This window comes from Fringilla coelebs, assembly GCF_963513975.1.
Source record: "Fringilla coelebs genome assembly, chromosome: 5".
In the NCBI taxonomy this organism is placed as follows: domain Eukaryota; kingdom Metazoa; phylum Chordata; class Aves; order Passeriformes; family Fringillidae; genus Fringilla; species Fringilla coelebs.
This window is the reverse complement of record NC_140033.1, coordinates 61,673,138-61,685,448: the sequence shown is the minus strand read 5'-3', so window position 1 is coordinate 61,685,448 and position 12,311 is coordinate 61,673,138. Positions and strand designations below refer to the sequence as shown.

Below are 12,311 nucleotides of genomic sequence, written 5' to 3'. Positions count from 1 at the left end.
GGGGAAAACGATCATCCCTGCTCCAGAGGGAATCTGTAGTAGGTGGTTCAGGAAGTCCTCGCTTTCCCAGACCTCGGCCAATGGGGAAAGGAACACAGCAGGATGTGGCCAGGAGTTCGGGAGAAAAGGAGGCTGCGCCCTCCTAACCCTCCGGCTACACTGCCCAGGGGCACTGTCCTGTGTGCTCTCTGCCTGCATTGGAATTCGCTGGACTCCTCTCTCTCCTTTACAGACACTGATTTTTCCACACAATGTGAATAAGCAGATGCTTCTTTATTTTGGTGCCAGGAAAACAGGGAACTACTCCTCCTAGCATGTTCTACTTAGTAAACAAAATCCATCCGTTTGATTACTGCTGGGTCATGGTTACGTAAGTTCTTTTACATTTTATGCATAATATGCCTGCTCTTAGATTTAACCTTAACCATAACTCGTTTTGCTAGTTTAATAATTTCATCGATATTTTTACTTCAAGACAATAGGGACATCTCTATTGAGCTCTACTTATTGGAATCCTTGCTATTCCAGTCAAGGTGGGAAGGGTAGGGGGTTTGCAAGCAGTGTAACTGCTCTGCATGATGCTCCCCAGAGTTTCTTGAACAAAACATAAGACATTCATTAGCTTCTTGGCGAGGTTTCTGCTGCATATTTTAAACACAGCACTCCAAACATTCGTATACCATATACTTCTCGATTTTTTACTCATAGCCACCTCTTTTATATCATTAAATCGATTCTTTTATCAGAATATTTATAACATTTCTTCTAACTGAAGTTTTAATTGGTCCTCAGTCCGTGGGGGAATGTGAAAGAACCACTCTATTTTTCTTAAAAAAACGTGACGCGCTCGAAGCGGGGAGCTGTGGGAGTTCTCTGGAGCGCTGAGAAGGCAGGAAGGGAGGCAGGGAAAGGGGCAGGGAGGAGGGGCTTAGCCTGGAGGGATCTGAGGACCAGGAGGCGCAATCTATCGCGGCTGTCCGCGGTGAGCCCCGGGGCAGCGCGCTGGCCGTGCCCGGCGGCCCCGATCCCGCAGCGCCGCGCCGGGCGGGCAGGGCAGGGCCGGGCCGGGCAGGGCAGGACGCGCCGCCCCCGCTGCCCGCAGCTCCCGCCCCGCTGCCCGCAGCCGGGCTCTCCTTCCGTCTCCCATCGGGGCCGACACTCGGGGCTCCGGACGAGCCGCTGGCTGCGCTCGGTGAGGACGTGCGGCGGCGAGGAGGAAGGAAGGGAGGGAGGGAGCGGCGCGGGGGGCGGCGGGGGCCGGGCCGTCCTGTCCTCCTTTCCCTTCCCCTCCCGGCGGCTGCCAGGAGCCGCTCCCCGGGGGCTGCCGGCCCCTGCGGAGGGCTCGGGGCGGGCTCGGGGCGGGCGGAGCCGTCTCGGTGGCCGGGCCGGGGAGCGGGGAGGCCGCGGGGCCGCAGCGGCAGCAGCAGCGGGGGCCGCGGGCGCGGAGGGCGGCGGCGCGGGGGGCCCGGCGGAGCGCGGGGCCCGGGGCTCGTCCGCTGCTCGTCTCGCAGAACCAATTACCATCAATTAGTGACAGAGTCCTGCGAGTGCCTGAACAAGGACAATGCGATGCGCAGGCTCCGGAACGCATCCCCCGCCCCGATCACCTTAAGGACGCAGAGGTTTGTTTTTGCTGTGTTGCTCCGTAGGGTGTGACAAAGCAGGGAGATGCGGTTGAAAGATACGAAAAACCTCCAAAAGAATAACAAACGAGGAAATCCCTCCCTCTTTCTCTCCTTTCCACCCCAAACAAAACTGACGAGAGAAAGTAATCGCTGTCAGGGTTGAAGACTGGCTGTTTCGAGTGTCCTGTGTTTGAATTCTGCGATGAAAGTCCAGCGTTAGTGATTTTTGTGCTTCAGCCTCTCAGGCATCGCAAGATGTGCGGTAAGGAGCCGGTGCTCCGCTTTGTGTAAGAGGGACACCTGCAGTCGTGTGTAATGGTATAACTGATAACACTGTTTATACTATTAAAGAAAAAAAAAAAAAGAACACAACAGAACGTATTTAAAGAGGAATAGCTCGCTGTTTCTGCTTTGGGTTGTCTGAGTAGTGTAGCTGATAGAATTAACTTATTTATTCCCTCTGCAGAAGCAGATGGAAATGTAAGAAAAAAGTGCAAGTACCCCATCAATGTGTAGCAGCTTTATTCCTGTGCTTTGGAAGATGTGCTTTGTTTGTCCATCAGTCATCATTGAAAACCAGAGGCATCGGGTAGAACATGAGTAGATTTTCTGCTGGAGCACTGGATGTGTTTCAGAAGCCCATAGGAATGCTGGCAGTTGTTTTCCTAGAAGTTGTTACAGGCTGACTCAACTCTTTCTAGGAGCTCCGTGGTAACTTTGGGCATTTCCCTGCTCTTAACTAGCCTCCTGGGAGGACTTAAAAATAGAATAAAACAAACCCAGCTCATCGTGACTCCTGGTAAATATTTTCTCCTGAGAAAATATTCATCTGAGAATGATGGGAGTAAAACTTGTTACAAACATCTAAAACTCCTACTGGGCTCTTATCACTCTGTTCCCTTGAACTGGCCAACTGATGCCCCAAAACATTCAAACAGATATTCCTGGCAGAGAAAACAGACTTGTGATAATGATTGCTTTTTTTATTACTGTCTGCAAAATTAAATCCTTTACTCTTGATGCCTGTGCCAGCATACAAGCTCCCCTGGGTCTCAAGGTGCAAGGTCTTGGAAAATTTACTGCTGTGGTTCCCAAGATGTTTACCAGGACCCATTAGTTCAGTGTGTTTGTGTGGCTCACTGCAGTGAGTTGGGAGGCAGAGTTCAAGGATCCAGCTCTCTTTGTAGTTTAAGCTTAAACAGTATTTTTCTCCCTAGGAAATAATAGATTGTCTGATGTCTTGGCAGAAGACAAAAACATTACAGCATGCTTTATGTCAAGTCTGTTATGGGGTGTTTTGGTTTCTTTCTAAATAAAAACTAAAACTTTCTCCAGTTCATTGGTCTGCTAGAATTTTTAGAAGTTTTATTTTTTATTGTTATGATTCTGAATTCTAAAAGCACAGATTATATTTTGCTCTTCCCTCTTCCTACTAATCTTCAAAAAAATAGTTGTAAATCAGTAAAATACTCTGATTTGCAGGAGGCTGTCCCTCAAACACAGACTCTTTAGAAGCCAACAAATTGCTGACTTGGATTGTTTACTGCAGGCTAAGGTGTTTTGGTAGGAGAATATTTTTATATGTTTCTAAAATTTACACAAATCAGCCTTTCACAACTGTTTTATTTGCCTTTTTTTGGTCGGTTTCATTTGCTGCAGCCGTGAACAACATATCAGTGGTTGGGGATATGAGACTGTCATAGGATTTGTGGTCTTGTAATAATTAACCTGTTAGTTTGATGTTGAGCCTTTCTTCTTTGTGTTGAAGATTAACAGTTGTCAGAGGCAGAGCAGTACTCCCCACCCCAAAAATTAAAAGGCATGGATGAAGACACAGCAAAAGGAGTAAAAGAGGGAGCAGAAAGTCAAGAAGGTGCAGTTAAATTCTTGATTCCTAGAGGAGCTCCTGCTTTCGTAAGCATAGCTATGAGAGCTTGTGAAAAACCTTAGAGCCTGCTGGTGACTTAAAAGGAAAGAAAAAAGAAAAGCAAGGAAAAATGGTGAAAATACCCATTATGGTTTTTAGCATTAGGTAATGCTAATCTTTGCCTTTTTAAACTGTTAAAGTGCACTGATGAAAGGAGGCTGGTGCTGCACGGGAAACTGGAATTCAAAATCTGCCAGGGAATCTTTTGATATATCACTGGTAATCAGGACATAGGGGACTCTAGTAGGGGTCATTGCTCCTTTGGAAAAAGCAGCACTTGAAACTTCTTGACTGTTATCCCATCTAGGAGCCAAGACCAGTGAGGAGCTCCTTGTTCCTCCAGTGGGAGCTCCACATCTGTCTGAAGAGACACACCAGATTGCTGAAGTGATCTTTTTTTTTTTCTTTTTCAAGTGAAATTGTGGATGCCATTTTATTGTCTAGTTTGGTTCATCCTGAAGCACCAAAAGTGGCAGCATCAGTGCAACTGAAGAGGTAGAAATGGGGAAGAAAATAGGCTTAAGGAAAATAGAAACTTACCAACCTGTCTTCGTTACTCAAAGCATTTCTAAGCCATATACTGTTAAATGCAGTTTTTCAAAGAACTGTAGTAATTTCCCATTGCTGACAGGGAATGGATTTTTATTTTTCACCCATTTGATTGCTAGATGCTACTATCATGTTTCTGACTATTATTTGTCTTTCTGATAAACACAAGCAATTCAAGTTCTCAGGAGTTTCAAAACTGCATAGAGCAGTGGAAATGTAGAGCAAAAATGCTGTACAAATTTATACTTGGAGGAATTTTAAGGAAGCTAATTTAATGGAAGGATTGATACTATAACTTACAGCAGGCAGATAACTTCACCAACCAGAAGATTTAAAAAAAGACTTTTTAAAAACACTCCTGTGACCTTGAAGGTAGCACTATGCCTTCATGCTGGATAGAAATGATCTCCATAAAATGCAAATATGCCAAAGAGCTCTTCTAGTAAGTATGTGATTGTGAAAAATTTCAATGACTGAAATTCAATTAACTTCTTAATTTGCACTTCAGTCAGTATCCTGTACATAGATTGCAAGCTTGTCTCCAATGAGTGGTCATTAGGCCTTGGATGATTACGGAACAATACTTCTAGTAGGGGATGTCTGCAACTACAGGGGATGTAGGATAGTTCTTTAAACGTCCATTGAAACTTGAAAGGAATTTGCAAATTCCTCAGAGGCTGAAGCATGGTTTCTCTGCATTTCACTTGTTTCTGTGAAGCACTGAGGCCTGAACAATAGGCCCTGAGTTGACTCCCAATGAACCTTCCAACCTTCCATTGTTTAATATGTGTATCCAGCTATTACTGAAACATGCATGATCATTAGTGAGACATGGAGTGTGACTGGCAGAGGCCAGTCAGGGCCATGAAATCAGATACCCGGCCTTTTTTGGAGGTACACAGTCAAAGCCAAATCCCTTGGTTCCCCCTTGAGCCCTGGCCAGGCTTTGGGTGGAACCCAGGAGGAGAATGAAACTAGATGTTCCTGCAGGAGAAGGTGTGGAAGCTTGTTTATTCACCAGCATGAGAACTGGACCCTCTCACAGTGAAGATGTGCCTGGAGAATTTCCCAGTGGCCAGGAGTGGCTCTCCAGTCCTTGCTGTGGCTGAAGCTCCCCAGCTGAAGGGCAGATCTGGATGATAATAAAATATTAGGTAATGTACCTTTCTTAATTTCTATAGGCAATCTTCTGTAGTAGTGATTACTTAGCATTGCTTATCTTATCTTTTTGTAATTCTTTGCTGTTTTAAACTATAGTAAATTACACTGAATTCTTAAAGTTGGTGTTTGTGTCTTTTGTGCTGGCCTTGTCCACTGGCAGACCAGTGTGATGGTAAAGAGAAATTTGCAGTTGAAGTGTAGGGGTGTAGGTATTTTCTAAAATTGTTGTTCCATCCAAGACAAGGCAGCTTAGGACTCTGCTTCATCTTTAGCTTCCATCATCGTAATCTTCTTCCATCATAGTAATCCTCTTCCATCATCTTCTTCCATCATAGTAATATTCACAACTAGGAAAGCATGACCTATAGATAATACTTACAGCTATGTGTTTCGTTATATACGTGAACTTTTCTGCAGAGGCGAGGGTATTCCTGTATAAAGGAGTCTGATGCTACCATTAGAAAAGCTTTCATCTGTAGGATTCCAAATGGAATATTCAGTGATGTCAATGGATGATGAATCCAGTCCCTGTTATTAATGCCTTTTCCTCACAAATCTTTTCTGTTGAAAATTGCTTTCTCAGGCTTACAGCTATTATTCAAAAGCAGTAAATGCTTGGTCGATACAATGAAGCAATCAAATACAATCTTGAAGATTTGATTTTGTTCTGAACAATGGTATCACTTCTGCTGGTGTTGGTGTGTTGCTTGGTACCATGGAGAACTAGAATGTTAAAATTCCTTGTGAAGCATGGTTCCTCCAAATGCCTGATGCGTCCATAATGCTTGCAGAAGAGTCCCTTTTACCTTTCAGAATAACCTCTTGGAGCTCAGTTTAGACGTTGCTTATGACAAATTCAGATTTTTCTGTATCTAGAGCTTCTGTTTGTTGATAAGTGAAATGGTGTTTATCTCGATTAGCTCATTTGTGGTGAGAAGAATGACTTTATTCTTGACCCCTAGACTATGACCACAGTTCCCATGACACTTATGACAGTGTTGCTGGGTGCAATTAGCAGCTTTAGGACAGTGGATTGGGACCGTTGCCAGATGCCATGGCATGCATTTCCTTGATTTTTGATTTTTGTACTATCCCCTGAAAAAGTCCTAAAATGCAATTACAAAATTGTAATTTCTCAACTGCAGAATTCCTGAGTTCCCACTAAGATTTATGGCACGATTGATGCTCATTTCATTGTTTTTCTAAATTTGTTCTGCCGTGGGCAGGGTCAGAAAAGACACAGACACCAACTTAAGGAATAAGGGTAATTTAATATAATACAAAACTGCAAAGAATTACAAAAAGATAGGATAAGCACCAGCTAGGGGAAGCTGCTGTCACAGCAAAGGACTGGAGAATCACTCCTGGTAACTGGGAAATCCTGCAGGTGCTTCCACCCACAGGAAACGAGGCTTCCGACTTAGCTGTGAGAGTCCCATTTTTACTCTGCTAAATATGCAAGCTACCATAACTTCTAGTGCAGGAACATCTGGTTTTTTCTTTCTCCTACTGGGTTTCTTCCAAAGCTTGGTAGGGCTCAAGGATGACCCAAGGGAGTTGTCTTTGATCCTATACTCCCAACCAAGGCTAGATTTGGCCTTGCCTGGGTTGTAAATACTGAAACCATGTTTTGCCAATGAGCAGATACAAATAGCATTTGGTTGGAAGGTTCATCTAGAGGTCAGCTTTGGTTCAAGGTCTGTTGTTCAGGCCTTAGTGATTCAACATTTTGCTGTTGTTACCATGAAGTGGGATAAGTAGAAATCTGCAGCTGTAGTCCTGCATCAAACATCCTTATTGAAACGGAATTGCAAAACTTTTTGACATAAATATTAAAATTTGAAATTTGTGAGCATAACAGGATGTTCTTTATGTATAAGTGGGGATGAAACAGCTTGAACTTCACCCTGCTTGCAAAAATCACCAGTGATGGAGGGAGGGTGGCCATGTTGTTTTTGATGTTGAAGAATGCTGATTTCAGCCTGACTGAAACACTTCAAAATTAAACAATATGAGGATGTTCAGAAACTGGTGTTTCCTGATGGGAACTGGCACTGGCATGGATGTGGGAGACAGATGTTTCCTGATAAAAGGAACCAATGAGGGGTAGTACTAATCATGTATTTTAAATGAATTATGCTCTGCTGAGCTAGCCTAGCAATGTAGGTCATGACAGTCAATCATGTTACTGTATAAAGGCCCAAGCTCTCGTTTTTATGGTAGGGATTTCTAGCACATTCCTTTTAGGAGATTGCATGGACATTCTTCCTTTAAGTGGGGATGCTTCTTGTGGTAACTCCTTGGGGCTGTGAAAGAGATTTGCCCATGGTCATTGGTTTTGGTGGATGACCAAAACCAATCTCTTCTTGATAATTATTTAGCTAGTTTTGAAAATACCAATTTAATAAATAGTGCACTATAATAGCAGTTACAGCCTTTTGTACTGAGGAAGCTCATGGAACAGATCATCTTGAATGACATCACCTGGCACCTATAAGACAGCCAGGGAATCAGGCCCAGCCAGCATGAGCTTGTGAAAAGCAGGTCTTGCTTGACCAACCAACAGTTTAGGGGAACACTCTAAAATGTTTTAACCAATCCCTTTCCATCAATAAGGAAAAACAAATAGAGGAGATATAAGTGGAAAAATAACAGTTTACTAAAACCTCAAAATAGCAACAGACAAAACATATCAGTAAGAGCACCAGTTTTTTAGGAAGTTGCTGAAATCTTCCAGACTCCCAGGGAACAAAGAGAAACTCAAAATGTCAGAATGGCGCCTCCCCAAGACAGTGCCTGCCGTGGGGGAGACAAATGGCAGCAGCCCCCTCTTCTCCCTTTATCTCTCTGGTGGCTGGTACTCTGTCAAGAACCTTGTGGAGGTTCTTTGCCTTCTCCTGGGCAGAAGCCAGCAAGGCAAAGCCTCTGGGCTGGTGTGACTCAGAGCCTTCTGGCCTGCTGGCACTGCTGGTGGGCTGGGGTCACCATGCTGTCACCAGTGGAGAGGGGACTTTAAACCTGGCCCTGCCTCTGCCCAGGCCCTGGACAGTAGACAGTAACTTAACTGAGGAGGCCAACACCCCAAAACTCACTCTTGTTTTGCAAGTTGTTAAAAATGGCCGATTAGGTCTACTACAAAATGAATGATTTGTTGAACAGACCAAGGAAAGCAGACGTAAGACGTAAACCAGACTTGTTACCACACAGGGTAAATAGAGAGACACTGCTGTGTGATTGAGGTACATATTACAGCTAGCAAAGAAATAATATAGATTAGGATTCAATGTACTTTACCATCCAATTACTGATGGATCGGATGGTAAAACTGAATCTTACATCAAATCTTTCCTCTCAATTTCTGGAAAAGTATCTACACAAATAAATCCAAGCTTCATAGGAGAAGCCACCCTACACATTTCCAGGGAGTGTGTGAGAGGTTCCCATCTCTGTAAGAATTTGTGTGGCTTTTATAGTTGTAAAGAGCAGTGTCTTGGTCAATGACATTTACTTTTCTCAATCTCTTCCCACATCTTCTCTCCAGACCAAGATGTTGATTTTTATTTGGGGGTCTCAGCCCTTCTGGCCCCAGCGATGACCCCCTGCCAGGTCTTTGGCCTTGCCTGGGTTATGTCTTCCATATGCACCAGCCATCTGTGGTAGGGAGGGATGTCCTGCACACACACGGAGCTGGGCTGCTCTGCTTCTCTGGGCTTAACAGTGTGGCTGCAGGCAGGTGTTGCAAAATTCACTCAAACACTTTCTGATTGGGAAATGCAGCTTCTGGAGTTGCCGCTGTTGCCAGTAGAGCCAAAAGGCGTGCCAAAGGCAAGAGAAAGCTCTGCCTGAGCACCTCAACTTTTAAAGACTTGTGGGAATGAGGTGTGTTCACTTGATCTCCAAACAAAAACCCCACTAGCAAACTGAGAAATACTGTTTATTCACTGTTGGATAAAACTGAATAAAATCACGTTAAGAGTCCTGATGTTGGGAGGAGACAATGCTAAAAACAAAAAGGAAGGCTGGGAAGGAGAGCCTGATGCAACATGAAGGCTACAGGAGTAAAACATAACCATCCTATAAACATTTTACTGAAGTCCAAAAAGATTCATGTACTGGCTTTCCCAGATCAGCTAGGTGGTTACCCTGTTGTAGCAGGTGTGACAAGCTGACTTTCCCCTCATGAATCCGTGCTGGCTGTGACTTCTGATTATTGTCCTCTGAGTGTTTTTCAGTACCTTTCAGAAAAATGTTTTCCATGATTTTACCAGACACTGAATTGACACTGACAGGTCTCTGCCTTCCAGGGTCCTCCTTCCTACCCTTCCTGAAAACTGGGGCAACGTTTGCCAGCTTCCAGTCAGCTGGGACTTCTCTAGACTCCCAAGATCATTCAAAAACCATCAAGAGAGACTTTGTGATGGCATCAGCAGCTCTTTAAAGACTATTGGATGAATCCCATCAGGATTTGTCAGAAGTCAATAGGTAAAAGGGGGAGATACAGTGTTCGAAGTGGTGGAATGGGAATTTGCAAAGAGAAGTGACTACTGGTCTACATGTGCTTAAATTTACTGTAAACATTCTGGGATTGATTGGCAATCTGAGATTAAGGCAATTTCCAACGAATTATCTCCTATGTAACTGCAAAGAATTTTGGGGCAGGAAAACTCCTGTGTGCTGATGCTATTGTGACATCCAAAATGTCACATCTAAAATGTATCTAAAATACAGTTATAAAGCGAGGAAAATAAGAATTATGGATGTTTATGTACTCCTTTATTTGTGTGTGTTTAGTTGATTCAGGCTGTTTTTCTCTAACACCATAAATCAGACATGCTGAATGTGATTTAAATACTTTAAGTTAAATGAGACATGCCGCTAAAAGTCCAGAAGCAGAAACAGGAGAGAGCAAAATTTTGCTGGCCTGCTGCTGAACTTTTGTCCTTTCAGTTCTTAGAATCTTCTGTTTGCTGAACTACGTTCTGCAGATGTACAAAATAGCTGTGATCACAGTGGCTGGCACTGAAATGCATATTTTATAGGGTTTTGACTCTATTAAAGGGAGCTTTTAGCAATGAATAAGAATACTTTAGAGCTATTGTGAGTGCCTCACTTACACTTGTTGCAGAGGAGATTTAGACCACTTAAAGAACCACTGGCACAGATAGCTGGAAAAGTGGTTTTATTGAAGTAATATGATATAAAAATGAGGCTTAAGAAAGTGCCCTGGTGAGGTTTAATCTTACTGTACATATACAGTAACAATAATAATTCAAAAGTATTAATACATTGTCTTAATGCTCTATGAAACCAAGTTATGCACAATATCAATCACATCTAAGTTTCTCCTCGGGGAGAAACATGGAGGTCACCCACCTCAAGGAGAGGTTACATTTTTGAACCTGGGAGAGATCAAAAAAAAGCTCACCTGAGCTTTTATATTTATGGAATAAAGTGGTTGGCTTGCAGCCAAATGCCATGGAATTTCCATGGAATTCCTTGCACCCACAACTTCATTTGTTCCTTACCAATTAGTTCCGGAAGAACTACCTGCTATTGATGTCTTATTCACTTGGCTGGTGTTCCCAACTCTTATGCATCAAAGCTCTTTGTCTCCTCTTCCTATGTGGGTTTTCAAAGAATAGGGTGGAACTAGGAAAGTGCTTGACCTGGTCATGGCCTAGGCCTTTGCCTCCTTATGAGCCTGAGCCAAACTGTCAATAATTTGGTCAAGGAGTTGAGCTTATTCCTGTGACTACAGTCAATCCACTTTATTGACTCTTAAGAGTGATAGTACAGTTACCTCTTGCCTCTGTCATCAGTGTGTCTTGCATTGCACATAAGTGGTGAGGATACAGTTATTTGATGAGTTGCTTTGCTTAATAATTATTGTATACCATTGCACAAACAGATACTGATATCATGGGATATTTTTAGAAGGGTTGAAAGTGGCTCATACTCCAGTCCCAGGTGCAATGTGTGCACAGCAAGGAATAGAGAGAGTAGCTCAGCTGACTAAAATCTGGGCCTTTCATGACACAAATTGAGAGCCTAGAAGACTTGATATTTGAATTTGGAGAGGGGAGTAGATTGGGTAAAGAAAAAAGACTGCAAGACACTTTCAGAAATACCTTTGGTACTGGCATGCAAAAAGATTCCTTTAAAAATTATCCCAACACTTCACATTCTGGGCAGGATCCTGGCATTTACCAGGAAGATAAAAAGTTCCTGGTGTTCTTTAAGGGCTGAAATTTGGAGTAATTTCTTGTGTAAGATTCCCATCTATATGTGGTAGGAAAAGTCAGCAAGATGATGATGATGAGAGACATCAGGAGTGGGGGAAATTTCAGCTAATACTGCTGGAGCTACCTTAGCATCAATGGCAGGACTATAGCCATAGCCTGCAGGTAAATGAGTAAAGGTATAATTAATGCCATTCCAAGCAAAGTGAGCTTGGTAGGCCTGGTGGGTGGGACACCGGCACAGTGTCTTTAATGTCCAAATTGACTGTGCATAGATAAGAGGAAAGATAAATGGCATTAATGGTTTTGGCAGCTTTTGTGACTGCAGTATGAGGCAGAGGGTGGGGCAAAATTTATGCCTAGGTAGCTGTCACAGGCAGAATGGAAGCGTCACCCAAAGTGAAGCTGGGTGAAGCTTTTTACAAACGTATCCTGCTGTTGAGTCACAGGGTGCAGAAAGGATCCCATTGCTTTCTAAACTCCTCCTCAGAGAGGAGTCTGGATGTGGCTGGATCCAGTCCTAGCTCCAGACTTACTCAGAGGTTTATGTCTGAAAAATTCCACAGGTGTAGTCGAATCTTTATACAGGTTCATCCCACAGGATAAAGGAAGGCAAGCCAATATGAAAAAAATATTTATTTACATGGTGCAAATACTGATGATCTTGATCATAATACTAGTTAGGCTAAAGGATTAATCAGAATTAATTACTACACAGTACTGATAGTTAACTATAATTACAATAGTGACAATAAAGCTGGCAAAATAATCAAGTAGAGATTGATGTTGCTCACTCATACTAATGTCTCT

At 43.2% G+C, this 12,311-nt stretch overlaps 1 protein-coding gene across 1 annotated transcript in view; it reads left to right on the top strand.

Annotated features, from left to right (window-relative positions):
- The first annotated feature begins 936 nt into the window (after window positions 1–936).
- Window positions 937–12,311, top strand: part of RESF1 (retroelement silencing factor 1) — a 30,091-nt gene continuing 18,716 nt past the window's right edge. The window contains exons 1-2 of the mRNA XM_084206457.1: window positions 937–1,192; window positions 9,567–9,744. The gene's annotated coding sequence lies outside the window, so the exon portion shown is untranslated. The remainder of the gene's footprint in view (window positions 1,193–9,566; window positions 9,745–12,311) is intronic.